General features: G+C 46.4%; 1 long non-coding RNA gene across 2 annotated transcripts in view; it reads left to right on the top strand.

Moving 5' to 3' along the window:
* Nucleotides 1–27517, top strand: part of LOC139264475 (uncharacterized) — a 64586-nt gene that overhangs the window by 17385 nt on the left and 19684 nt on the right. Inside the window, exons 2-4 of one of the 2 annotated variants that reach the window (XR_011593348.1) lie at nucleotides 10282–10361; nucleotides 17353–17567; nucleotides 20043–20174. This is a non-coding gene — a long non-coding RNA (uncharacterized lncRNA). The remainder of the gene's footprint in view (nucleotides 1–10281; nucleotides 10362–17352; nucleotides 17568–20042; nucleotides 20175–27517) is intronic. The other variant, XR_011593349.1, reaches the window with a different exon arrangement.

Here is a 27517-nt window from a genome sequence, read left to right as displayed (position 1 = left end):
AGCTCCTAATTTTTATTCGCCCCTTGGTTCTCCACTATTTTTGGTATGCGTTTTGTGTCTTCTACTGGGAAGGCAGAAACAAAATATTTGTTTAATGTCTCTGCCATTTTGTTATTCACCATTATAATTTAATCTGTCTCAGCCTCTAAGGGTCCAACACTTACTTTTGTTACTCTCTTCCTTTTTTACATACTTGTAGAAGCTCTTACAATCTGTTTTTATATTTCTTGCTAGGTTACCCTCATATTCTATTTTCTCCATCTTCATCAATGCTGGTTTCTAAAACTCTCTCAATCCCCAGCCTCACTACTATTCTTCGCAATATTATAAGCCTCTTATTTTAATCTAATACTATCCTTAACTTCTTTACTTATCCACAGATGGATCACTTTTCCTGTGGACTTTTTATTTCTCGATGGAAGGTATATTCATTGAGAATTTTGGAATATTTCTTTAACTGTTTGCCATTGTATTCAACATTTTGTAGTGACTGTGGAATGGGTTATGGCAGGGGTGGGGGTTGATATAGGATCCCTGTACTTCCCCATTCGTTTTAATGTCTTCTTTCCCATCTACACATTTCAAAAGTAAAAACAGCAGAATAGTAACAGCACACAATTTAAATATTTATTCAGTTCCTCATGGCTGATATTAGGAGATAATAACAACAGGAACTCTGACTTTTTCTTAACCAAATTATTCCATTGTACCAGTAGAATGTCACTTTAAAAATGTAAAGTAAACACCATAGTCAAGAAATTGGTTTGGGTGCAAAACCACTGTCGACCATGAACCACCACGCCAAAACTGATAAGCAACGGAACCATGTGAAATTGATGCTCTTGTGTTATTAGGTCGCAACTTACATGCTGGGAATGCCTGTTGTGGCCTCAGATGCAGTCTTACATTTTGTTGGGAAGAATAGAGAGGTCACTTATTACTTGGAGGGTGAGAGTCTAGGTGGGGTAGAGGAACAAAAGGATCTTGGTATACAAATACAGAAATCACTAAATGTTGTGACACAGGTTAGCAAGGTCATAAAAAATGCACTAGGGTCTATTTCTAGATGAATAGAATTGAAAAATAGGGAAGTTATGTCAAACCTGTATCGAACCTTGGTTAGACCACACCTGGAGCACTGCGTACAGTTCTGGTTGCCATATTGTAAAAAGGATATAAAGGCACTGGAGAGGGTGCAGAGAAGATTTACAAGGATGATACCAGAAAAGCGAGGGTATACATATCAGGAAAGGATAAACAGGTTGGGTCTCTTTTCTTTTGAAAAAAGGCTGAGGGGTGACCTAATAGAGGTCTTCAAAATTATGAAAGGTTTTGATAGAATGGATACAGAAAGAATGTTTCTACTTGTGGGAAAAGCATAACTAGAGGCCATCAATATAAAATAGTCACCCAGAAGTCCAATAGGGAATTCAGAAGAAAATTCTTCACCCAAAGAGTGGTGAGAATGTGGAACTCGCTACCACAGGGAGTGGTTGAAGTGAATAGTGTAGACGCATTTAAGGGGAGACTAGACAAGCAGGGAGGAGGGAATAGAGGGTTATGTTGATAGATTTAGATGACGAAAGACAGGAGGAGGCTCAAGAGGAGCATAATGCCGCATGGACTGGTTGGGCCAAATGGCTTGTTTCTGTGCCGTATATCCTATGTAATCCTATGTATGTAGTCTGCCGATTGCAAAGTAGCTGAAGATTGCCCATCAAACCTACCATGAGTCCGGGAGGAGGGCGGGTGGAGGACATTGGGGATGGTGGGGGGAATTGAGTCGTCTTTGGCAGTAGCCTGCAATTTTAATGTGGAGCCAGGAGGATCACTCCTGCTTCTTCTGGCTTCATATTTCGGTAAGTAAAGCAATTTCTTTTTACCTTTCTCCCTGTTAAGATCATTTGTTTAGCTGCTGTTGGCCTGAGAAAACTGACTGCAGCATGCATGGTGCACGATGCAGTCACTTGCAATCCAATATTGGAAACGGGCCTGAAATAAGTGTTTAGCCCCTGCTTGCATAGGCAATGAGCCGAATGCTAATTTTAGGGGGGCACCCTGGATGACTATAGAGTGTCTGAATCAATATGGCATGCATCTACTCCGAACAGCATATTTAACCCTTCAGCACCTGTTTTCATGTGGAAAATAAGCAATGCGTGATTCAATTTCTAGGTCTCTAACTCCACAGTGACAGGCATCCACATATTCCATCACTCACATGAGAGGAGTCATCCACTAAAATATCAACTGTTCCCAATGAGACACCCCCTATAAATAGGTATACTCCTCATTCTGTGCTTGGGAGCATATTAATAGTGGTGAGTGGTGCAGGGAGAATCCTTAATCCACAATTTATTTTTGGTCAGCTAAACATTTGATATGCATATAAACTCATTAACATATTTAAGTATCTCCAAAGCAAGCTGCTGAGAAATCTGTACATGTAGGGGGCAATTGTGGTGTTGCACATTAATGATGTGGGCGGTGAATGGGTTGTATGTGGAGGCTGCCCAGAGGGGTCAGTCCCTGTTAAAAAGCAGTTAGTCTATTTACTGCTCTGTGCCCTGCACCAAGTCTGCCATAGCCAAAGTTAGAAATGGCATTCTCTGTGACTGCAACCGTGACAATTATTTCTCCTTAATTTCCTTCACCTTTATGCAGTGTCCAACATCATTCTCCATAACCTCTCCTTCTTTATCTGCCTCTGCCCCAGTGCAGCCACTACGTTTCCAGCAATGGCTCCTCCTCCAGCTCTCCAGTGGTCAACTCTGGAGCCCCAAGGATCCATCTTTAGTCCTCTTCATCACCCACATGTGGCCCTCGATGACATCATCGATGGATATGGGGTCAGTTTCCATATTAAAGCTGATGACATCTAGTTCTAAGCCTCTTCGTGAAGATAATAAATGATATGAATAAAGTTTCCAGAATACTACAGTGAATATAAACAGTAGGAATAAGACATGGGGATACAGGTTGAAACTAGTAAAAGGTAACAATTGGATTGATATCAGGTAGCTTTTCTCACACAAATATGATCAACACTTGGAATGAATTTCCAGACACAATGGTGGAGGGGAAAACCTGGAATAATTTAAATATAGTGTTTTATCTTCACCACATGGGCGGTAATCTGATGGGTCTCAATGAAATGAAAATCAGATGGGTTTTATAATGGCTGTGCAATTCATTCTGTCAGATTACTATCCATGCAGTGAAGACAAAAATGTACCCAAATAAATGCAGCAGTGGGATGAATTCCGATGGGCTAAATGGCCTTCCTCATCTGTAAGAATGTTGTGATCTTATGAATTGGTTCGACATTGACATCTATGATGGTGGTGACCTTGGGAAGAGGTCAACTTGGATCAAAAGTTTCAACCTTGTCTTTTGCACTCATGGGTGAGGATGGGAACATTCTTGGAGCCTCCTCCTCCTCTCATTAACTGCATGATTGTCCACCACTTTGCTCCGCTGGATGTGATCGGGTCACAGAGCTTTGCATGAAGTTATGCATGAAGAGCAGTTGCTTTAAAAATATCTACTCTTGTTCTGTTCAGCATTACTATAAACCCATTACGCCTCCACCACAATTTGAATTTATATAGCACCTTTTACTTTTTTGACCAACATCTTCTCTTCCCTTAATCTATAATACAGATTAACTGGTCATTCAACTCATTGCTGTTTGTGAGATCTTGCTGTGTGCAAATTGGCTGTTGCATTTGTCTTACAAAACAACAGTAATTCATTGGCTGTGAAGTGCTTTGTGGCATCTCAAGAACGCTATATAGAAGGAAATTATTTACTTTACTTTCTTTCAGCAACAGGATGAATATAGAAAGAATACATGATACAAGTTTCAACAAGAAGCTATGCCTGTTCCTGTTGTGGAGCAGTCATATATAGCCTCGCTTTTCGCCGACTTTGTGACTGGGTTTTCGCCACAAATTTACCCTCCGTGACGAAAACCCGTCGGCGGGATCTTTGGTGACCTCTTTGCGGCGGCACTTTCATATACCGCCGGGGAGAGGAGCGCTGACATACAGCGCCACAAATTGCGTTTGCATCACACTCTCGGCTCTCTTGGGACACATATGCCACGCCCAGAATTGCGACAGGGTCAAACCTGTCAGTGCTGCCCTGCCAGCAGCGATAAGTATGACGACCCGCAAAAAGGTAAGTTAAAGTTTTTATTTTTTAATTATTTCTCAGCGATTTAGTAGGTAAGGATTCTTTGACTGTTTTGTGAATGTTTTTTGCAATTTTTTTTCTCCCTCCCAAGGCCTCTCTCTCAGCGCTAACGGCCCCGCACTAAAGTTGTCGAAACTCGCGGTTTCTGCCGCAAATCCTCATACAGCACCGACTTTACCGATGCCGTAAAGGCTAAAAGTTAGGCCTAAAAACGGTAGTGCAACGAAAATGGTAATTTTGACATAAAACAATTATTTTCACTGAAAACCAAAAATCCAGCGATGTTTTGTACGTGCAAGTAGGCCGTCTTTATGGTGGGGAGGATATGGGGTTGGATGCTCAAATAGGATGCTAAAGTTATGAACAGTCTAATTCAGCCTGAGAGAGTGGCCAAGGAGGATGAGGAATCAGTGGTGAGGAGATGGAGTTTGTGGTAGGGGCCCAAGATATTGGCTTCAGACTTTTCAATGTTTAATTGTAGGAAATTTGCGTCATCCAGGATACAGATGCAGTTGAGAGGTCAAGAGGGGTGTTAGTGAGGTAGAGCTGGGTGCTCTCAACATGAGGAACCTGGCCTTCATTTGCATAATAAAGCAGCATTACACCTAATTCAGGCAGAAGAGCTTTCCTTTATTCATTATCAGGATGTCATCATCTCTGCGAAGGCTGGAATGTATTGCTTATCCCTAGTAACCCTGAGAAGGTGGTGATGGGCCTTCTACTTGAAAAATTGAGTGGCTTGCTATGCCATTTGAGAACCAGTTAAGAGCAATCACGTCAGTGTGTGAGTGAAGTCACATATAAGCCAGAGTGGGTATTGGTGGCAGGTTTCCTTCCCTAAAGGACATTAGTGGACCTAATGGCTTGTTACAAAAATCCAACAGTTTCATGCTAAATTCCACTCACATCAAATTTTTATTTCCAGATTTTTTTAAAAACAGAATTAAATTTCTGAAACTGCCATGGTGGGATTTGAACTAGTGATTACTAGTCCAGTAATGTGACCACTGCACTACCATAATGGCCCAGTTACAAGCCTGCCTGAATATGACATCAGACCGGCCTTAGGCATCGATGGAGAAGCCAAGGTTCTCCCCCCCTTGATTTCCAACTCCTAGATGCCCATTCTTCAGGTGGAAAATGAACATCCATGAGTTGAATTTCTCCCCGAACATTTGTTTTGAAAAGCTGAGTATTTGGATGTGTCATGTATTCAACCAGCATTGTAACCCTTGTATAATCTGACCTAAGTTGTACACTGTGAGAACAATGACCACTAGGTGGTGAACTTGTGGGAGACACTCCTAACCTAGACCTTCAGATATAAAAGGGGAGGCTCCACCCACTTCCATCACTTGAGTACTATGGAATAAAGGACAGGTCACAGACTGACCTTCTCTCAAGCATGGGCCTAGTGTGCATTTATACTGTATAGTAAGGACGTATCAATGGCGACGAGAAACTGGGATTTAAACCATGCGAGCATGGCCACTAGCAGAACAGACGAGAGGTACTGTGTTAAGGGATGGTTGGGACAGAGATTCAACATTGTTAAAGCAGCACACAGTTCTCCAGGCAGACAAGGGCAATCGGGCATCCCCCAACATGTAGTCGAACCCAGAGGGGGAGTTCGACAGAGACAATGGCAAGCTGAACGGTGATTCACGCCATTGCAAGGGACAATGCGGCCAGTAATGGGGCCATCAACACCTGTTAATGGCGCACTCAAGGGCAATAACAGGGGCAGTCAGGGACGATCGACTGGCAAGGGACCTTTTGTTTCAAACAGCAGCTCATGCTGGAGGCGTGGAGGCACACACTCAGCCGGAGTTTGCAGAGATGAGCAAAATACCTGCAGAAATGAACGCTGGGGAAAATCGCTGGAAGCTGAAGTTCAGCGAGTTCATGTGGAGCACGTATACAGTTCATACACCAGTACGCCACCGATAATGATGAAAGTGCTCCTCAATGGCATCCCAGTATTAATGGAGCTAGACACGGGGGCCAGCCAGTCCCTGATGGGTATCAAACAGTTCGAAAAGTTGTGGACATCCAAGGCCAGGAGGCCAAAATTATCGCCGATTGACACACAGCTACGGACATACACAAAGGAGATCATTCCGGTGCTAGGCAGCGCCACGGTAGTCGTGACCCACAAAGATTCGGAGAACAGGTTGCCACTCTGGGTTGTCCCAGGGGACGGCCCCGCACTACTGGGGAGGAGTTGGCTTGCTGTCATGAACTGGAAATGGGGCGATGTCAATGTTATTTCCTCTGTGGAGCGAGTATCATACTCACAGATCCTGGACAAATTTGACTCTTTATTTCAACCCGGCATCGGCACTTTCATGGGGGCCAAGGTCGTGATTCACATAAACCTGGACGCCAGGCCAGTACACCACAAGGCCAGAGCAGGTCCGTACGTGATGCGGGAAAAGATAGAAGGCGAATTGGACCGCCTGCTGAGGGAAGGCATCATCTCGCCAGTTGAATTCAGTGACTGGGCGAACCCGATTGTGCCGGTGCTCAAGGCGGATGGGTCGGTCAGGATATGTGGCGATTACAAGGCCACCATCAATCGGGTGTCACTCCAAGACCAGTACCCACTACCGAGAGCGGAGGACCTCTTTCCGACGCTATCCGGTGGCAAACTTTTTTCAAAATTGGACCTGACCTCAGCTTACATGACCCAGGAGCTGGCGAGTGAGTCGAAGAAGCTGACCACCATCACGACACACAAGGGGTTGTTTGAGTACAACAGATGTCCGTTCGGGATTCGCTCGGCCGCCGCGATCTTTCAACGAAATATGGAAAGCCTCCTCAAGTCGATTCCAGGGACAGTGGTTTTTCAGGATGACATCCTCATCAAGGGTTACGATACTGAAGAACACCTCCACAACCTGGAGGAGGTGCTACGCAGACTGGACCGGGTAGGGCTGCGACTGAAAAAGGTGAAGTGCGTCTTCCTAGTTCCAGAGGTAGAATTCCTGGGGATGAGGTTAGCAGCAGACAAGATCAGCCCTACTGCATCCAAGATGAAAGCAATCCAGAGAGCACCCACACCCTGTAACATGACGGAGCTGCGTTCATTCCTGGGGCTCCTGAACTATTTTGATAACTTTCTTCCCAAATTGAGCACGCTGCTAGAGCTGCTACACGTGCTCTTATGCAAAGGTCGCGAATAGGTCTGGGGGGGGACAGCCAGGAAAGGGCTTCTAATAGAGCACGCAATTTGTTATGTTCCAACAATCTGTTAACGCTATATGACCCATGTAAGAAACTTGTGTTAATGTGCGATGCGTCGTCCTATGGTGTCGGGTGTGTGTTGCAGCATGTCAGTGCCAAGGGTCAGTTACAGCCGGTAGCTTATGCCTCCAGAAGTCTGTCCCAGGCAGAAAGGGGCTACGGGATGGTAGAAAAGGAGGCGCTCGCATTTGTATATGAGGTAAAGAAAATGCACCAGTACCTGTTTGGCAGGAAATTTGAGCTGGAGACAGATCACAAACCTCTAACGTCCCTTTTGGCTGACAACAAGGCCATAAATGCAAACGCATCGGCCTGCATACAGAGGTGGGCACTCACATTAGCCGCCTATGACTATACAATTCGGCACAGACCGGGCACCGAAAACTGCGGCGATGCACTCAGCAGACTCCCACTAGCCACCACTGAGGGGGCTACCGAGCATGCTGCTGAGATGGTCATGGCTGTTGAAGCTTTCGGAAGCGAAGGCTCACCCGTGACAGCCCGTCAGATTAAAGTCTGGAGAAATAGAGACCCGCTATTGTCTCTAGTCAAGAAATATGTCCTGAATGGGGACTGGGCAGCCAAGTACAGGGCATGCCCTGAGAAATTTAAACCATTTCACAGGCGCAAGGATGAACTCTCAATTCAGGCCGATTGCCTACTGTGGGGAAACTGCGTAGTCATGCCCCAGATGGGCAGAGAGGTGTTCATCAGAGAACTCCACAATGAGCACCCTGGCATTGTCACGATAAAGGCAATTGCCAGGTCACACGTTTGGTGGCCAGGGATAGACGCAGATCTGGAACTTTGTGTTCGCAGGTGCAAAACGTGTGCCCAGCTGGGCAATGCGCCCAGGGAAGCCCCCCTTACCCCCTGGCCATGGCCCGCCAAGCCTTGGTCACGCATCCATATGGACTACACAGGTCCTTTCATGGGAAAAATTTTTTTGGTTGTAGTAGAAGCCTACTCCAAATGGATCGAGTGTGACATTTTAAATTCAAGCACATCCTCTGCCACAGTAGAAAGTCTGCGGGCAATGTTCGCCGCCCACGGTCTACCGGACATCTTGGTCAGCGACAATGGCCCGTGCTTCACAAGCACTGAATTCCAGGACTTCATAGCAGGCAATGGAATTAACCATGTCAGAACAGCACCGTGCAAGCCGGCCTTAAACGGCCAGGCAGAAGGAGCAGTGCAGATAATCAAACAGGGGATGCTCAGAATCCAAGGGGGTTCCCTACAATGCCGCTTATCACGCCTCCTGTTGGCCTACAGATCCCGACCACTCGCTCACAGGGATTCCACCCGCAGAGCTGCTAATGAAAAGGACGCCGGTTATCCCTTATACACCCCACCATGAAAGAAATTGTCGAGAGCAGGCGCCAGTCACAATATGACTACCTTGACAGGAATGTGAGGGCGCGATGTATTGATGTAAATGACCCTGTTTTTGTCTTCAACTACGCTGCAGGGCCCAAATGGCTCACAGGCACTGTGGTTGCCAAAGAGGGAAATAGGATTCTGGTAGTTAAACTTACCAATGGACAAATCTGCTGCAAACATGTGGATCAAACAAAAAGGAGGTTCAGCAACCCCATAGAAGAAGCAGAGGAAGAACACGATATAGAGTTCACTCCTCCACAGATGACCGAACACAGGAACCAAAGGGAGGAGAGCCCAGTCACTGTGGGTAGTCCAGACAGGCCTGAGGGACCGCAAACAGCAGACACTCAAGCCAGCGCCCAACAACCGGAGCCCAACTCAGGCGTTCTACAAGAGAGCGTAAACCACCAGAGAGACTCAACCTGTGATCCCAATAAGACTTTGGAGGGGGGGAGGTGATGTCATGTATTCAACCAGCATTGTAACCCATGTATAATCTGACCTAAGTTGTACACTGTGAGAACAATGACCACTAGGTGGTGAACTTGTGGGAGACACTCCTAACCTAGACCTTCAGATATAAAAGGGGAAGCTCCACACACTTCCATCACTTGAGTGCTATGGAATAAAGGACAGGTCACAGACTGACCTTCTCTCAAGCATGGGCCTCGTGCACATTTATACTGTATAGTAAGGACGTATCAGGATGTCTCTTTCTCCAGAGGCCAGATCAGGTCTGGCAGTGGTGATCAGATGGTTCTGGCAATTAACTTATCCCTTCAACCCTCCTATATGTAACACTCTTGAGATGTTTGTGGACTATTCCCTTAATCCAAAAAGCTCACCCAACTTTGCAATAATGGAGTTCAACAGAACATCCAAATCCTAGTCAATGAACTTGAATTTACTAATATTTCAACCTGTCTTTTTGTTTATGTTCTGTACAGCTGGGTTAACTAGATTGTCATTCTTTATACAGTACCAGTTAATCAGCTGTTAGCTGCTTGAGAGATGTGCGACGAGTATTATTGATCATGCACCGTTATTGACCATTTTTCTTCTGTTAATGCTAATGGATTTATGCTGCTCAAAACCTGGAGAAGCAAAATTATCAAAACTGGCGTAATTAACTCTTCAGGGTATCCCTCATTATTTAAAATGCTTATTATGGGACATTTTATTTTTAAAATCTTATGTTTGTGAAATATTTTGACCTTCTGAGAAAGCAACAATTTGAGCATAAAGTAAAAAAAAATCAGTTGGAACTTTTTGACTGCTAATTTTACAAATTTCTGTTCTTGACCACAAGAAAGGGTGGTAAATGGATTTAAAGAGGAAGTGAATAAACTGAAGTGTAAATGTGATGAATCTCTCAATAACATGGTAAGGTTCAACTCATAATGCTAGTGTTTACAGTTACTGAAGGATAAAACTTCTTGTTTTGCTTTGTATCAGGTGGTGAACTTCAATTCTGTGGGTTGACTTTAAAAGAATGAACAGGCTTTGTTACCAAGGAGAGCAAATAGCCAGGAGAGGTACAGACCATATTCATTATGGTACCTAATTGTGCAAATTATAATTATGTGCCAAAGTGATACATTTTGACACAATTGCATCAACACATTGTGCATTTGGTAAACAAATTATTTTTTTTTTGCCAAACGCCTTTTCATGAAGGCTGTATCCTCTTTCATTTTCAGATTGTCTGTGCTTAGTTCTGCTTTCTCAAAACTAAGAACAAAAGAAAACACTCTGGGAAAGTTTTACAGTGTGGGTTCCTGGCCATTGGAAGTGAAACTGAAATCATCAGGACACACCACACTAAGCCATGCCAATCTGACTTCTACTAGCCAGAGTTAGGTCAGCAGGCCAACTATGAATATATGGGACATAGGTCCTGAAACTTTTAGTTCTGATTCTGCACTCCAGGATACACACATTCTTGAGATCTATATTGACATGACATGGGTTCACATAGGGCTCAATTTTCCCCAGAGCATTTTTTTTGCGTACGTAAGAGTTACGCCAGATTTTTTTGGGCCCAAGTACGGCAAAAAATAAATGTTCTAAGTTTCCCCGTTGGATTTCTTCATTTTGGCGTGGCCTAACCCAACCTTTAGTTTTGGGGGTGGACTCTCTCTCTTTCTCTCTCTCTCTTTCTCACTCTCTCTCACCGGGGACCGAGAATAGGACCGGACTATGTGTGTCTACCGGGGACCGAGAATGGGACCAGACTGTGTGTGTGTACCAGGGACTGAGAATGGGACCGGACAGCCTTCGGGCAGGGTTTGAAGTAAGTTGCTGCTATGTGTTTTTCAATTCTTTCACTGTGCCCGGGCTTCTGTTGCGCCAATGTCCTTACCTGTGCCGATTTCCTTAACTCTAGGGAAGGTTTTTTTGGAGGGGCCATATACACTGGCCTAATCAGAACTGAAGTAACTGTCAGCTGGCCAAAATTCCCTAAATGGCCAGAAGTGACATAGAAAACATAGAAACATAGAAAATAGGTGGAGGAGTAGGCCATTCGGCCCCTCAAGCCTGCACCATCATTCAACAAGATCATGGCTGATCATTCATCTCAGTATCTCTTTCCTGCTTTCTCTCCATACCCCTTGATCCCTTTAGCCGCAAGGGCCATATCTAACTCCTTCTTGAATATATCCAATGAACTGGCATCAACAACTCGCTGCGGTAGGGAATTCCACAGGTTAACAACCCTCTGACTGAAGAAGTTTCTCCTCATCTCAGTCCTAAATGGCCAACCCCTTATCCTTAGACTATGTCCCCTGGTTCTGGACTTCCCCACCATCGGGAACATTCTTCCTGCATCTAACTTGTCCAGTCCCGTAGGAATTTTATATGTTTCTATGAGATCCCCTCTCATCCTTATAAACTCCAATGAATACAGGCCCTGTCAATCCAGTCTCTCCTCATATGTCAGTCCTGCCATCCTGGGAATCAGTCTGGTGAACCTTTGCCGCACTCCCTCAATAGCAAAAACATCCTTCCTAAGATTAGCAGACCAAAACTGAACACAATAGGTGGCTGGTTATATCCCATTTGGCTGAAAAAAAACTGACTTAAAAAATCGTAATTAACTGAGTTACACTGGTGCAAATTGATTGGGGAAACTGTGGTTTTTCAACTTAGGCCAAAAAGAGCAGCCTACTCCAAAAAAACGGTGCAAATCACTGGGGAAAATTGAGCCCATTGGAACAAGAGTAGGCCATTCAGCCCTTACATTACAACAGTGACTACACTTCAAAAGTACTTCATTGGCTGTAAATACTTTGAGATGTCCAGTGGTTGTGAAAGGTGCTATATAAATGCAAGTTCTTTCTTTCTTTCAAGCCAGCTCCACCATTCAATTAGATCATGGTTGATCTGTAATTCAACTCCATTTACCTGCCATTGTTCCATATCTCTTAAAATCCTTACCTAACAAAAATCTATCAATCTTTGTCTTCAAAATTTCAATTGATATGAGATTCACTGCCTTTTGCAGGAGACAGTTCCAGATTTCTACTACCCTTTGTGTGAAAATGTGCTTCCTGATTTAACTCCTAGATGGCCGAGCTCTTATGTTAATATTATGCTCTATTGTTCTTTATTCCCCCACCAGAGGAAATAGTTTTTCTATATCTATGAAATTAATGACCAGATAGTTTGGTTTGGTGATGTTGGCTGAGGGATAAATATTGTCCTGACACCTGAAGACCTCCCCTGCTCTTTTTCAAATGGTGCTATGGGAGCTTTTATATCCACCTGAGAGGACCTTGGTTTTAGCACCTGACCTGATAGATGGCACTTCCGGCAATACAGTACTCCTTCAGTGCTACACTGAAGTGTCAGTTTGGATTATATCCTTCAACTCTCTGGAGTGCAGCTTGTACCCACAACCTCCTGACTCAGAGGTGAGAGTGCTACCACTGAGTCAAGGCTGACACCTTGATTAATCATATGAATCATGTCCAACACTGGATATACCACATCAATGACTATTTGCATTAGTTTATTTAATGACCCGTCCTTTCCCATAGGCATGCTGTACCATATTCAATCTTCCTTCTAATGTGGGAGTATCAACTTCTTTTGTACTGTCACAAATTTGTTTTAGCACCATATAATAATCACTAGTGTTAGTTTACAGCAAAAAATCTGCGCAATGTTTTCATGTATTCATTCCTCACACTGTTCCTTTCCAGTACAGTGGATCAACTTTTGGAATGTTAGGAATAGGTGATGGATAGATGATTTGCACATAACATTTGGTGATGTCCCAATATACTTTGTATCACTTAAAACCACCAATAAGAGATCACTACAATTAGGATTGACAGCTTCCAGACCCCATTCTCCACAATTTTGTATACATTTCAAAGTGGCTACCAGAGTTTTAGTGAGAACTTCTTTAAAATAAGTTTCAAATATTGGAGGTGCTTGATTAGTTGTTTATCATAAGATATCAGAAAGCATTCTGATCTCAACATAACCTAATTGTGCAAGAAAAAGATGCTGCTTTATCAAATTCAAGCCAATGAGAAAGATTGAATGCTATTTTATAATCTTGACTGAGATGTTAAATTGAGGCTCTGTTCAGATGGACACTAAAGATACCAAATTGGAAATTCTGTATTGTGGTGGACATGGAGTGATCAGGTCTTTGACCTGGTGCCTTGACCCTACTAATGACCCTGTCCCAAATCTCAGGAACAGGGTCATATCAATATTTTGGGGCATGGCTCATGCCTGTAGAGGTGAAATAGAGGCACCCCTTCCACTTTACCAGCAGAAATCTGGAGTGGCTGCTCCAATGCCACTCAGAGCCCGAAGCCTTCATCAAGCTGAAGATTAAGTTTAAAAATTACATTCTTCCATAATTAACAGGAGAATTCCCAGGTTGTCTGGAAATTCCACTACAGATGCCCCCAAGATGCTGCCAGGATTTTGGGGAAAGGGGAGGGAGAGAAGAAGTGCTCCGATTATCTTAAAGTAAATAGTTCCATCCCAAATTGCGACCCTCCCTGCCATGACTTTCTTGGAATTCCGCCCCCCCACGCCTCTGAAGGTTTGGAATTTCTACCCTCACATGTCACTATTTGAAGATAGGCAGGGATTTCTCCCAGTGTCCTTGCCAATGTTCTTTCCAACTGGTCATTTATCTTGTTTGGCTGCAGAATAACAGTGATTGCAAATCATTGTATGTGTACAATGCTCTGGGAGGTTTCTGAGAAACCAGGATATTCAGCACTTTGGTGCAGATCCATATGAAGTAAGCAAAACTGACCCATAGCGATATGTACAGGAAATGTTAGTACTAAAGTAATACTGGACTGTGTCAGTTGTTGAAAAGGAATGCCAAGTACTCTTATGTTATGAGGCAAACTGAACAGATGCTGAATTCCTGAGGGTGGGGTGTTAATTTTCCCAGCTGTTTGGGATGCACTTCTGGTAAAAGGCACATTAAAGGGCAATCCAGAAACTGCCAAAGGTGCTTGCTTCATTTCAGACTGTAACATGTGCATTGTGTATAGGCTTGTGCTTTCTTAACATTTGTGGAAGTTACAAAACATAAGCTTCCATAGTAACTCCTTGATTTCACTTGCTTTTACTTATGCATTGACTTCTTAAAATTTAGAATGGATTTCATTGGTATGAAGTGGATTTAGACACACTTGAAATTGATGCCACAGCGGCTAGGAAAGGAGAAACCAAATAGAGTTGCTGCTATCCAGAGACCCCGACTGCAAAGTATAAGTATGGTTGGCGTGTGAGGAAAGTATTGAGCTCAGCTGTGATTCCTCCATGACCAAATAGCCTGCTGATACTCACTGTCTAGGTTCACACTGAAAAAGTAGCTACTTGGCCGAGTACCAGACAGCTGCCAAGCCAGTATGAGTCAGCACTTCTAGTCAAAGCTGGGTATTTACTAAAAAACCTTCATCTGTCAGTAATGTGGCTGTCCATGTAGGTCCTGATGTTTCAAGTCCCGAACTTCATTTTAAAGGGTGGAAGATGCCTGTGAGTGAATTATTTTAATGTGGGGTGGCTGTTGCACACCAGCTAGGACACGAGCTTGCCAGAGAAAGGTCTTGGTCCAATGGCAAGGGGATCCAAGTCAATCGGAGACCAGGCTTTGCTGCATAGACCTAGCACACACACACACACATATTCCTACTGTTCTCCTCCCTCCTTCCCATAGGTCATCTCTCCCTCGGTTTCAGAGAACACGGGCCCCGGCCTCACTGCTGGGCCCCGACCTCACTCCTGGGTCCCGACCTCACTGCTGGGCTTGACCTTGCTGCTGGGCCCCGACCTCGCTGCTGGGCTCGACCTCACTGCTGGGCCCCGACCTCATTGCTGGGCTCGACCTCACTGCTGGACTCGACCTCGCTGCTGGGCCCTGACCTCGCTCCTGAGCCCTGACCTCGCTCCTGAGCCCTGACCTCACTCCTGAGCCCTGACCTCGCTCCACCAGACCTTGCACCTCCTGACCTCGCTCCTCCCGATCAAACTCCTGGGCCTCGACCTCGCTCTTGGGCCCCGGCCTCACTCCTGGGCCTGATCTCACTGCTTCTCCCAACCTCGCTCCTCCCGACCTCGTTCCTGGGCCTCAACTTCACTCCTGGGCCTGACCTCACTCCTGGGGCTGACCTCGCTCCTGGGCCCTGACCTCGCTCCTCCCGACCTCGCTCCTCCCGACCTCGCTCCTGGGCCCCGACCTCGCTCCTCCCGACCTTGCTCCTCCCGACCTCGCTCCTGGGCCCCGACCTCACTGCTGGACTCGACCTCACTGCTGGACTCCACCTCGCAGATGGGTCCCGACCTCGCTGCTGGGCCCCGACCTCGCTGCTGGACTCGACCTCACTGCTGGACTCCACCTCGCAGATGGGTCCCGACCTCGCTGCTGGGCCCCGACCTCGCTGCTGGGTCCCGACCTCGCTGCTGGGTCCCGACCTCGCTCCTGGACCTTAACCTCGCTCCTAAGCCCCATCTTCACTGCACCTCTCCCGGGTCCCGCTCCTCACGACCTCGCTCCTGGGCCCTGACCTCGCTGCTTCTCCCGATCTTGGTCCACCCGACCTTGCACCTCCTGACCTCACTCCTCCCGACCACGCTCCCGGGCCTCGACCTCGCTCCTGGGCCTCGATCTTGTTCCTGGGCCCTGACCTCGCACCTCCTGACCTCGCTCTTCCCGACCTCACTCATCCTGACCTCACTCCTGGGCCCTGACCTCGCTGCTTCTCCCGACCTTGCTCCTGGGCCTTGACCTCGCTGCTTCTCCCAACCTCACTCCTCCTGACCTCGCTCCTGGGCCCTGACCTCGCTGCTTCTCCCAACCTCACTCCTCCTGATCTCGCTCCTGGGCCCTGACCTCGCTGCTTCTCCCGACCTCGGTCCACCTGACCTCGCTCCTCCCAACCTCGTTCCTGGGCCCTGATCTCGCTGCTTCTCCCGACCTCGCTCCTGGGCCTTGACCTCGCTGCTTCTCCCGACCTCGCTCCTCCTGACCTCGCTCCTGGGCCCTGACCTCACTCCTGGGCCCTGACCTCGCTCCTGAGCCCTGACCTCATTCCTGGGCCCTGACCTCATTGCTGGGCCCTGACCTCATTGCTGGGCCCTGACCTCGCTGCTTCTCCCGACCTCGGTCCACCCGACCTCGCCCCTGAGCCCCGACCTCGCTCCCGGATCCCGACCTCAACGCTAGCCTCTCTGACTAAGCTCCAACTCAATCCGACGATATCGGGCGGCAAGCAGCAGAAAAAAAATGGAGATGATCCCTGCATCGGGGGACCGCGCGAGTATTAGTGACATTCACACTCAGCGGCAATGGCGAGGGCAATCACGGGAGCCGGGGGTGGGAGCGGGAGCAGGAACTACCATGGCCGCCATCTTACTGTACTCTTACCAGTAATGACACTGGAGAAAATGAGTGTTAATAGTAACATAACTAGCAACTCTCCAATAGTGTAGTGTGCTAAATGCGTCAGAAAACAGTGAAAACCAGCTGCTATGCCCTCAATGCTGAACTTGCCTGCTGACAATAACACAGGAAAAATGGACAATTTGAAAGGTACCGGAGGCTATTTTGTGTCTCTGCAAGTGTAACTCAAGCAAGAGTTGGAGATTTTAGGTGTTAAAAGGAAAAAAGAGAACATTTTGAGAAAAATTTAAAAAAATATTTATGATGCACTTAATAGATTAATGTTAATCTAATGTGAAATGACAACTTACTTCCTATGTAAATTTAATATTTGAACAGCAAATGTTGGGTGAGGTGATGGTCTAAGAATAGAATTTGTGGAATCTGTTAAATTCAGGGAATAGACTCATAAAATATGTTAATATTGATGAAAGAATGAAAGAGAAAATGATGCAAAATGCTTAATATCATGAAGAGGGCATTCAGCAACGTAGTTTTAGAAATGTGTATACCAGGATTAGCGGGTATTCTATTTATATACTGTAGAAGTTTATTTTTGATTGAAGTTCTTGAATTATGCATATATCATTTTGTAATTTCAGAGGAACACTGGCTTGCTTGATGATGATGAATGAACAGGTGCATTAAGGTCATGTGATATTGTCACTATGGCTGCAGATGTGGATCAATAGTTTGGAGAAACAATGGAGTAGGTTGAAGAATATATCAAAAGTAAAATAAATAGAAGATCTTCCACTAGCCAGTTGGACAATGCGGCACCATGCCATCCAGACAAGAAACCTGCCAGGTTGAATCTGTAAGTCATCAAGCCCTGACCAGCAACCCTCCGCATCTTGGCAGCCAGGGCATTCACAGGGGCAAGACTGTAGCATTTACCCATCTCTTGCCCAGCAAATGTCTTGAAAACTCTTGCGCCTGATAAAAGCCTACTTTTACAGGCTACAACAATTCTACATCCCTGTCTGGCGTAAAAATAAAAAAGGGAAGGTGGCTCAACCGTGGCTATCAAGGGAAATCAGGGATAGTATTAAAGCCAAGGAAGTGGCATGCAAATTGGCCAGAAATAGCAGCGAACCTGGGGACTGGGAGAAATTTAGAACTCAGCAGAGGAGGACAAAGGGTTTGATTAGGGCAGGGAAAATGGAGTACGAGAAGAAGCTTGCAGGGAACATTAAGACGGATTGCAAAAGTTTCTATAGATATGTAAAGAGAAAAAGGTTAGTAAAGACAAACGTAGGTTCCCTGCAGTCAGAATCAGGGGAAGTCATAACGGGGAACAAAGAAATGGTGGACCAATTGAACAAGTACTTTGGTTCGGTATTCACCAAGGAGGACACAAACAACCTTCTGGATATAAAAGGGGTCAGAGGGTCTAGTAAGGAGGAGGAACTGAGGGAAATCCTTATTAGTCGGGAAATTGTGTTGGGGAAATTGATGGGATTGAAGGCCGATAAATCCCCAGGGCCTGATGGACTGCATCCCAGAGGACTTAAGGAGGTGGCCTTGGAAATAGCGGATGGATTGACAGTCATTTTCCAACATTCCATAGACTCTTGATCAGTTCCTATGGAGTGGAGGGTAGCCAATGTAATCCCACTTTTTAAAAAAGGAGGGAGAGAGAAAACAGGGAATTATAGACCGGTCAGCCTGACATCTGTAGTGGGTAAAATGATGGAATCAATTATTAAGGATGTCATAGCAGCACATTTGGAAAGAGGTGACATGATAGGTCCAAGTCAGCATGGATTTGTGAAAGGGAAATCATGCTTGACAAATCTTCTGGAATTTTTTGAGGATGTTTCCAGTAGAGTGGACTAGGGAGAACCGGTTGATATGGTATATTTGGACTTTCAGAAGGCTTTCGACAAGGTCCCACACAAGAGATTAATGTGCAAAGTTAAAGCACATGGGATTGGGGTTAGTGTGCTGACGTGGATTGAGAACTGGTTGTCAGACAGGAAGCAAAGAGTAGGAGTAAATGGGTACTTTTCAGAATGGCAGGCAGTGACTAGTGGGGTACCGCAAGGTTCTGTGCTGGGGCCCCAGCTGTTTACATTGTACATTAATGATTTAGACGAGGGGATTAAATGTAGTATCTCCAAATTTCCGGATGACACTAGGTTGGGTGGCAGTGTGAGCTGTGAGGAGGATGCTATGAGGCTGCAGAGCGACTTGGATAGGTTAGGTGAGTGGGCAAATGCATGGCAGCTGAAGTGTAATGTGGATAAATGTGAGGTTATCCACTTCGGTGATAAAAACAGAGAGACAGACTATTATCTGAATGGTGACAGAAAAGGAAAAGGGAAGGTGCAACGAGACCTGGGTGTCATGGTACATCAGTCATTGAAGGTTGGCATGCAGGTACAGCAGGCGGTTAAGAAAGCAAATGGCATGTTGGCCTTCATAGCAAGAGGATTTGAGTACAGGGGCAGGGAGGTGTTGCTACAGTTGTACAGGGCCTTGGTGAGGCCACACCTGGAGTATTGAGTACAGTTTTGGTCACCTAACTTGAGGAAGGAGATTCTTGCTATTGAGGGAGTGCAGCGAAGGTTCACCAGACTGATTCTCGGGATGGCGGGACTGACATATCAAGAAAGATTGGATCAACTGGGCTTGTATTCACTGGAGTTCAGAAGAATGAGAGGGGATCTCATAGAAACATTTAAAATTCTGACGGGTTTAGACAGGTTAGATACAGGAAGAATGTTCCCAATGTTGGGGAAGTCCAGAACCAGGGGTCACAGTCTAAGGATAAGGAGTAAGCCATTTAGGACCGAGTTGAGGAGAAACCTCTTCACCCAGAGAGTGGTGAACCTGTGGAATTCTCTACCACAGAAAGTTGTTGACGCCAATTCACTAAATATATTCAAAAAGGAGTTAGATGTAGTCCTTACTACTAGGGGGATCAAGGGATATGGCGAGAAAGCTGGAATGGGGTACTGAAGTTGCATGTTCAGCCATGAACTCATTGAATGGCGGTACAGGCTCGAAGGGCCAAATGGCCTACTCCTGCACCTATTCACTATGTTTCTCTGTTTAAGAGTTTTAAAACACACAAAAACATAATAAAATAAAATTTTTAAATCCCATATATTGTTAAAAATCCTCCCCACTCTGGTAAGTTTATTTTAAACCATAATTAAAAAATCGGGAAAATATATTTTTTTATAAGATATATATAACTTTAATTTAAATTAATGTTAAATATGTGGTGTATCTTTTTTACTTTTTATTTGTGTTTGGATGTTTGGGGGGTTTCTCAATCTTACAGAGTTCCCATTATTATGACTGAGAAAATACTTTACCTGGATTGGCTGCCCAGAGCCATGTGACTGCAGCTCCAGCTCCGTGGACTTCCTGACGTGCCCACAACCGGGATTGCTCATGGACACAGCAGGTTCTGGTAAGTGCGCATCTTTTTTTCTTTTTTTAACCGATCACCCATGGGAAGCAGCTAAACAGGATTTCTAGGCCATTATCTGGTCATTACCTCATAGCTGTTTGTGGCCACCTCAATTCCTACATTATAACGTTGGCTACATTTCTGCAAGCAATACTATATCAAAGCAAGATGATATCAGAGTGAGGCACCCCAAATTTTTCAATAGGAATTGATTTGGAAAGTTTGACTAGCACAATCTTCCAAAATATACCATTTAAAGATTGCATTAATAAAGCTCTTCCTATCCAGCTCTATTGGGTCCTCAAAAACTAAACTTTCTGCCTGGTGTGTAAGGTTCTAGGTTTGAATCTGTGCTGGAGTAACTGATCTCTGGTGGGGCAGCAATAGGGACACTACAGTTGTTTTCACACCCTTCAGCTAAAGCCCCCATCCCTGATCACTTTCTAGTCGGAGGGTGAGATCAAGCTTAACTGTGATATCCCCAATGGTCGAACAGTTTGCTCTGGACTCTGGGTCCAGGTCTCAGTAGAACATATGCCGCTCTACCATGTCGATGTGGTAAAGTGGAACTGGCCTCTTTGTCGACCTGCTCCCAAAATTAAATTCCATTATTCCATGGATGAGCAAGTAACATACAATTTATCATCATCACCTTCATAGGCAGTCCTTCGAACCGAGGATGACTTGCTTCCACGTCAAAAAGTTCACAGGTGTTCCAATAATGGACCTAAAATTCCAGGTCCGAACTAAATCTTGAAGGGTGGAAGATGCCTGTGCTTGGATTTTTTTAACGTGTGGTGACCGTTGCACACCAGCCACCACACGGGCTTGACAGAGCTAGGTCTTGGTCCAGTAGCAAGTATTAACCAAGATGACTGGAGACCTGCTCTGCTGCATGGACCTAGTGCGCACACACATCGCAGTGTGGGCTGGCCCGTGCTGCCCCTGGGCCCTTGCCTCTTCTGGGCCCCGAACTTGCACCTCTCCTGGGCCCCGATCACGTACCTTTACAATCTCTCGCCGCTCCATCGCCCCGACCTGGCCGCTCTTGATGTACCTGCCCACGCTCCAATCACCGACCTGGATCTTGGTGATGTCCCTTTTCACTGCCGTTGCTCTCCTGCTCCAGCACGTGCTGCTCCCTGGAGTGGTATACTGCCACGCTGCTCCTTCCGCTCCCCGGCCTGCCCTGATGGTGCTCGCAGGCCGGGGGCCAAGCAGACTGCTGGGCTCGGCTGCCACGCTACTCCATCCACTCCCCGGCCTGCTCCGATACAATTAATGTTGTTTGGGAGCCGCCTGTAAGACACAATTCTAACTCTGCAACTGGTAATTATATCGTCAACTCTTAAAAATTAAACCTGAAACATTGACTGAGGTGGTTTACATTTTTTTTACTATCAATCGTACAAAATGCACAAGGAGAGAGCTAACATCACTGCAGTCATGCAAAAGGCCTCAAGTATTAATAAAGCATCAATGTGTTAAATAAAGCAAAGCATTTATATAGCGCCTTTCACGACCCCAGGATGTCCCAAAGCACATTACAATGAAGTACTTTTGAATTTAATCACTGTTGTAATATAGGAAATGCAGCAGTACATTTGCACACAGCAAAGTGCCACAAACAGCAATGACCAAAAAAATCTGTTTTTAGTGATGTTGGTTGAAGGATAAATATTGGCCAGGACACTGGGGAAAATTCTTCTTTGAAATAGTGCCATGGAATCTTTTACGTCCACCTGAGTGGGCATTCAGGGCCTTGGTTTAACATTTCATGGCTGACACTTTGGGCTGGATTTTTGGCTAATTTGTGCCTAGCGCCCCGGCAGGACGTTAAATGCTGTTTCTGGGTGTGCTGGCGGGCATTCAGGATATAGCGCACGGCCGGAAGATTCGGCTATTGGTTTGCGCCGACGCAAAAACTTAGCGCCCCGCCCTCCGGTTTCAATGTGATGATGACATCAATCATTGTACAAGACTGCGCTCGCACCCCGGATGGAACTTTCAAACTTAACGCCTCACTTAACGCCTGCCCCAGAAAATGCCTGAAAAAAACAGGTGGTCCCAGGGTGCAGCAGGCGCTATTGGTGGAATATTTAAATGGAGGCTGGAGGATCTTGTATCGCAGTTGTCAGTGACTATTGCAGTTGGGCGCAGAAGGCTGTGTGAGGCTCCGCGTTGCAAACACCACTTTTATGTGCCATGCTGGTTGCTATTGGCAGGCAGCTTCAAGCTGGAAGAAAGATTCTTGGCCATGTTGGGCCACTGATTCGCAGACGTATGGGGAGGAGGCCATACATCCCACCGGTTTACAGGGAACATTGCTCATACCTCCACATCTCTGAGGCGCAGTGCATTAGAAGGCTGTGCTTCCGAAAAGATGTGCTGACAGAGATATGCCAGCTTCTACAGGCAGACCTACAGCCTACCAGCGGCAACAGGACTGCACTGCCCGTTGAGGTGAAGATGACTGTGGCAATGTCCTTCTATGTCTCCGGCTCCTTCCAGGCAGTAGCAGAAGACATGTGAAGCATCTCTCAGCATGCTACACATTACTGCATTTGCCAGGTTACAAGGGCATTGTACTCATGCAGAATGGACTTCACAAAGTTCCCACTGAGCAGGGATAGCCAGAATGAGATGGCTGTAGGTTTCAGATGATTTGCAGGCTTCCCCATGGTTCAAGTTGTCATTGACTGCACACACATCACCTTGCGAGCACCATTACACAACGCAGAGGTGTTCAAAAACCAAAAGGGATACCACTCTCTAATGGCACAGCTGGTCTGCGACCACATGCAACGCAGTGTCTCACGAATGTTTCAGCGACAAAGACAAGGGCAGGGCTGGCTGATCGGGGACAAAGGATACAGCCTGGCCACCTGGCTCATGACCCCACTCTGGTACCCAACCACAGAAGCTGAGCAGTGCTATAATGAGAGCCATGCAGCCACCTGCAACATCATCTACAAACAATTGACATGCTCAAGCAACGCTTCCAATGCATGGACGGCTCTGGAGGCAACCTTCAATACTCCCCATAACAGGTCTCCGAATTCATTGCCATGTGCTGCATGCTACACAACTTAGCCATCATGAGGGACTAGGAATTGCAAGTGGGAGTGCTGGACCACCTCAGGAGGAGGCGGAGGATGAGGAAGAGGAGCCTGGTGAGGAACCCATTGCGGTGCCACCACAACCACAGGGGAGGCAGCGTGGAGATGTGGCCGCAGCAAGAGCCTTACGTCAGCAGCTCATCATTGACTGGTTTGCTTGAATGGTGTAGGTGGGGTTGCAGCAATGACTCAATACTCTCTACCACCATGCCAGCTAACCTACACATAATTCTGCAATGAGACACAAGACACCAATGGCAAAGATCAAACAAACATTTTTATAAACATGAATAATTAGCAATGGTCGCCCCCCCCACAAAAAAAACCCAAAACTATACAATGGTTAAAGTAAAAGTAAATAAAAACAAAACTGCTTCCTGCAGCAAGACAATTCAAATGAGTCAATTGCTATCACACAACTATTTACAATTTTTACAATTGTACATACATCCATAAACACAAACTTGTGCCATCCCTTAATGGCCCTTAGCCACACTTTCCCCCCCTCCCCTTCAACCCCCTCCCACACCTGCTGCTCCTCTTCAATGAGGCCTCAGTGTCTACGGCAACGCTGCTAGAGGGCTGTTGTGTTGGGCGGCCAGACAGTACAGATGGCGTCTGAGGATGCCCTAGACCTGGTCTTGGCCTGGAAGGCCCGGCTGCGGACTGTTGCGCCTCATCATCGGCGAGAGCAGTCACTGGTGGCTGGGGCGTCAACCATGTATGGTGCATGGTTAGCGAGTCAGTTGTGGGAGTCAGAATTCTGTCATCCTCAGGAAGGACCGCACCTTACATTTCCTGGGAGCTACTGACTCTCCGACGGAGCTGGGCCTCAGCATCCGGAGCACGATGTGACTCCACAACTTGCTGGTCTGCATCGGCACCATCCCTTCCCTGTTGGACAGTGGGGAACGCAGAGAGTCTGGTAGCAGACATCGACTGCATCACTTGACCAAACTGAAGCAAAGCTTGTGCCTACGATGAGCTTGAGTCTGTGACATGATCAAGGGCACGCGCCACACTCTCTGGAACGTCACTGTCACTGCTCGAGGCCACCAACCTGTGTGTGTGGGCAATGAGGGCCTCGCTGGAAAGGCGATCTGTGATGCTGCCTCCACATTAGTCGTCGTAATCTTGTCGATGCTCTCTGTTCCAATGCATCCATAAGCTCACGGTGCATTCCTGTGGTTTCGCTGGACATTTCCACCAAGTCCAATTCCATGCCTGCCCGTCGTTGAGCAAACAAACTTTGCCGACTCATCCGCCAGAGAGCTGGCCTGCGAGATTTCCCTCTCGCACTCCGTTGCTGTAGGCGACTGGGGTCAGGAGACCCCAACTCCTCAAACCCCCAGTAATCAGCGTCATCCTCAGATGTAGTGAGGCCAGACGGGACAACTGGTGTGCTCTGAGGCTCAGGCAGAACACTCTCTTCCTCTGCCTCATTGTCTCCCCTATGGCCAGATGTAGATGGCTCCCTTGAAGGATGTTGTGCTTGTAGCTGGTCATCCGCAAGCAGAAAACAACAGACGTGTGCATTATGTCTCAATAAAGCAATGTGACTGAGTACTATAGACATGAGTAAGTGTGACCTAAGTCTCTTTATTCTGACTCCAGAGTGCTGGCACAGCATGGGAGGCCTGCTTATATGCAGTGCTCCCAAGGGATGCTGGTATTCCTTGGGACTCCAACAGATATGCCCATTGGTGGCAGTAGAATGCTGGTTACAAGGTGTTGCATACATAACATCACTCCCTGCCCCCCCCCAAAGTCAATAGTACACTTATTTACAGGGTGAGATGATCTGGGGCTTTCCGCTCCTTAGTCGATCGTCTCGGTACAAACACAGGTGCAGGTGAGTTGGTTGGGCCTTCACTGGGCTGCTGCACAGCTGGCCTTGCTGGGTCAATCGTAATGTCGGTTGCAACTTGTGTGTGTATCGGAGGGTCGAAGTTGGTGGTGTCCTCTTCAGGTTGCTCGTGGCTGTCTGTGAATCACAGTTTGGTTTGGTCGAAATACTTTTTGCAAGTTCGTCCATTTGCAAGTTTGACCTCAAACAGCCTACTCCCTTCTTTGGCTACGACAGTGCCAGCAAGCCATTTGGGACCATGTCCATAGTTGAGTACAAATACAGGATCATTGACTTTACTATCGCGTGACAAATTTGCACGATCATGGTACATGCTTTGTTGATGCCGCCTGCCCTCGACGTGATCATGGAGATCAGGGTGGACTAAAAAGAACCTTGTGTTGAGTGCCCTTTTCATGAGTAGTTAGGTAGGGGGAACCCTGGAAAGCGAGTGGGGTCTTGTACTGGGAACCAAGTGGATCTGCACCTTCGCCCCAGAGAAATTTCCGATGCCTGGCTCATACAATGACGGGAACTTACTCAAAACCTGGGAACATGAGGCGTCATCGACGGATGTCATCCCAGTTCCAGCGGATTTCTCCCAGCCAGCTTCTGAAGAACAGTGTAGGGCTATCTCCTGGTACAATCCATCATGGTAGTTTGTGCATCGCTCCATCATAGGAGACTTTTATTGCTGCACTGCCAATTACAGGGATCAGCTCTTTAGTGTAAGTTCTCAGATTGGTATGAATAAGGCTCAGCTTGGGCCTTTGTGCCTTGTTGCACCACAGCCTCTCGAAGGCCTTTTTGCTCATGATAGACTGACTCGTACCTGTGTCCAATTCCAAGGATACTGGAATTCCGTTCAGTTTAACTTTTAACATGATCAGTGGACATTTTGTGGTGAAGGTGTGTACCCCGTACTGTTCTGCCTCCTCCGTTCGAGTCTCTAGTTCAGTTTGATCCACCATGGATCGGTTTTCCTCTGCAATGTGGTGGTTTGCAGGTTTTGCAACTCGTCTGCACATTCACTGGAGGTGTCCCATTGTTCCACAGCCTTTGCACGCATAGTGTTTGAAACGACATTGATGGGCTCGATGATCACCTCCGCAGCGCCAACAAGGTGTTAACTGCCTCGCATTCACACTTGATGGTGGACTCTGGATCATCTGAGGTCATGCAGCTGCAGGCATGTATGTTCTGCCATATGCATTCCTGCCTGAAAACGACGTTACTTTGTGTACAGTACTTGCCGATGCATCTTTATGCTGCAAAATGTGTTTGCTGATATCGCTGGTGGACATAAATGTCTGGGTTATTGTTATGGCTTTGCTCAGATTTGATGTTTCAATAGTCAATGGTTTGCAATGGATAACCTCATGGCCAATGCTAAGCACAAAAAAGTTTCTTAGCATTTGCTCCAGGAATCCACCGAATTCGCAATGTCCTGCCAGGCGCCTTAATTCGGCGAAGTAGCTCGCCACTTCCTGGCTTTCAGACCGTTGACATGTGTAAAATCGATACCTTGCCATCAGAATGCTCTCCTTTGGATTTAGGTGCTCCTGGACCAGCGTACACAGTTCTTCATACGATTTGGGTGTTGGTTTCACCGGAGCAAGAAGATTCTTCATGAGGTCGTAGGTTGTTGCCCCACAGACGGTGAGGAGGATCGCCCTTCGTTTGGCAGCGTTCTCAGTCCCTTCCAGCTCGTTGGCCACGAAGTATTGGTCAAGTCGCTTCACAAAGGCTTCCCAATCGTCACCTTCTGAGGATTTATCCAGGATACTAACAGTTCTCTGCATTTTCACGTGATGATTCGTCATCTATTACGCATGGGTTCGGATCCCATCCTTGTCGCCAGTTGTTATGTCTCAAATAAAGCAATGTGACTGAGTACTGTAGACTTGAGTAAGTGTGACCTTAATCTCTTTATTCTGACTCCAGAGTGCTGGCACAGCATGAGAGGCCTGCTTATATGCAGTGCTCCCAAGGGATGCTGGGATCCCTTTGGACTCCAATAGATGCGGTCTCTGGTGGCGATAGAATGCTGGTTACAAGGTGTTGCATACATAACAGTGTGGTTAGCAGCTGGGGTGGGGGCAGGGTGATAGGTGAATGGTGGCATTGTATAGGTTCATTTGAAGGCCCGCCGCCACTTCATTATATGTCTCAATGCAGTCTCTTCAGTCGCTCTATCCATTTACATCACCTTACTACCCCCCCCGCCCCCGCCATCATATAAAACAGGTAATATTGAGTCAGCAACCCAACGTCAATGGAAATAAAAATAGGGAAAAATGTGAATCCGACTGCTGACTAAATTTTTTCCCATACAGTGAAACAAAGAGGGGAACATTTATTTTGTTCACATTTATTCA

The sequence above is a fragment of the Pristiophorus japonicus genome, chromosome 5 (assembly GCF_044704955.1).
Source record: "Pristiophorus japonicus isolate sPriJap1 chromosome 5, sPriJap1.hap1, whole genome shotgun sequence".
NCBI classification, from domain to species: Eukaryota; Metazoa; Chordata; class Chondrichthyes; family Pristiophoridae; genus Pristiophorus; species Pristiophorus japonicus.
Note: the sequence above shows the minus strand (reverse complement) of the source record. Positions and strands in the feature narration are given on the sequence as shown.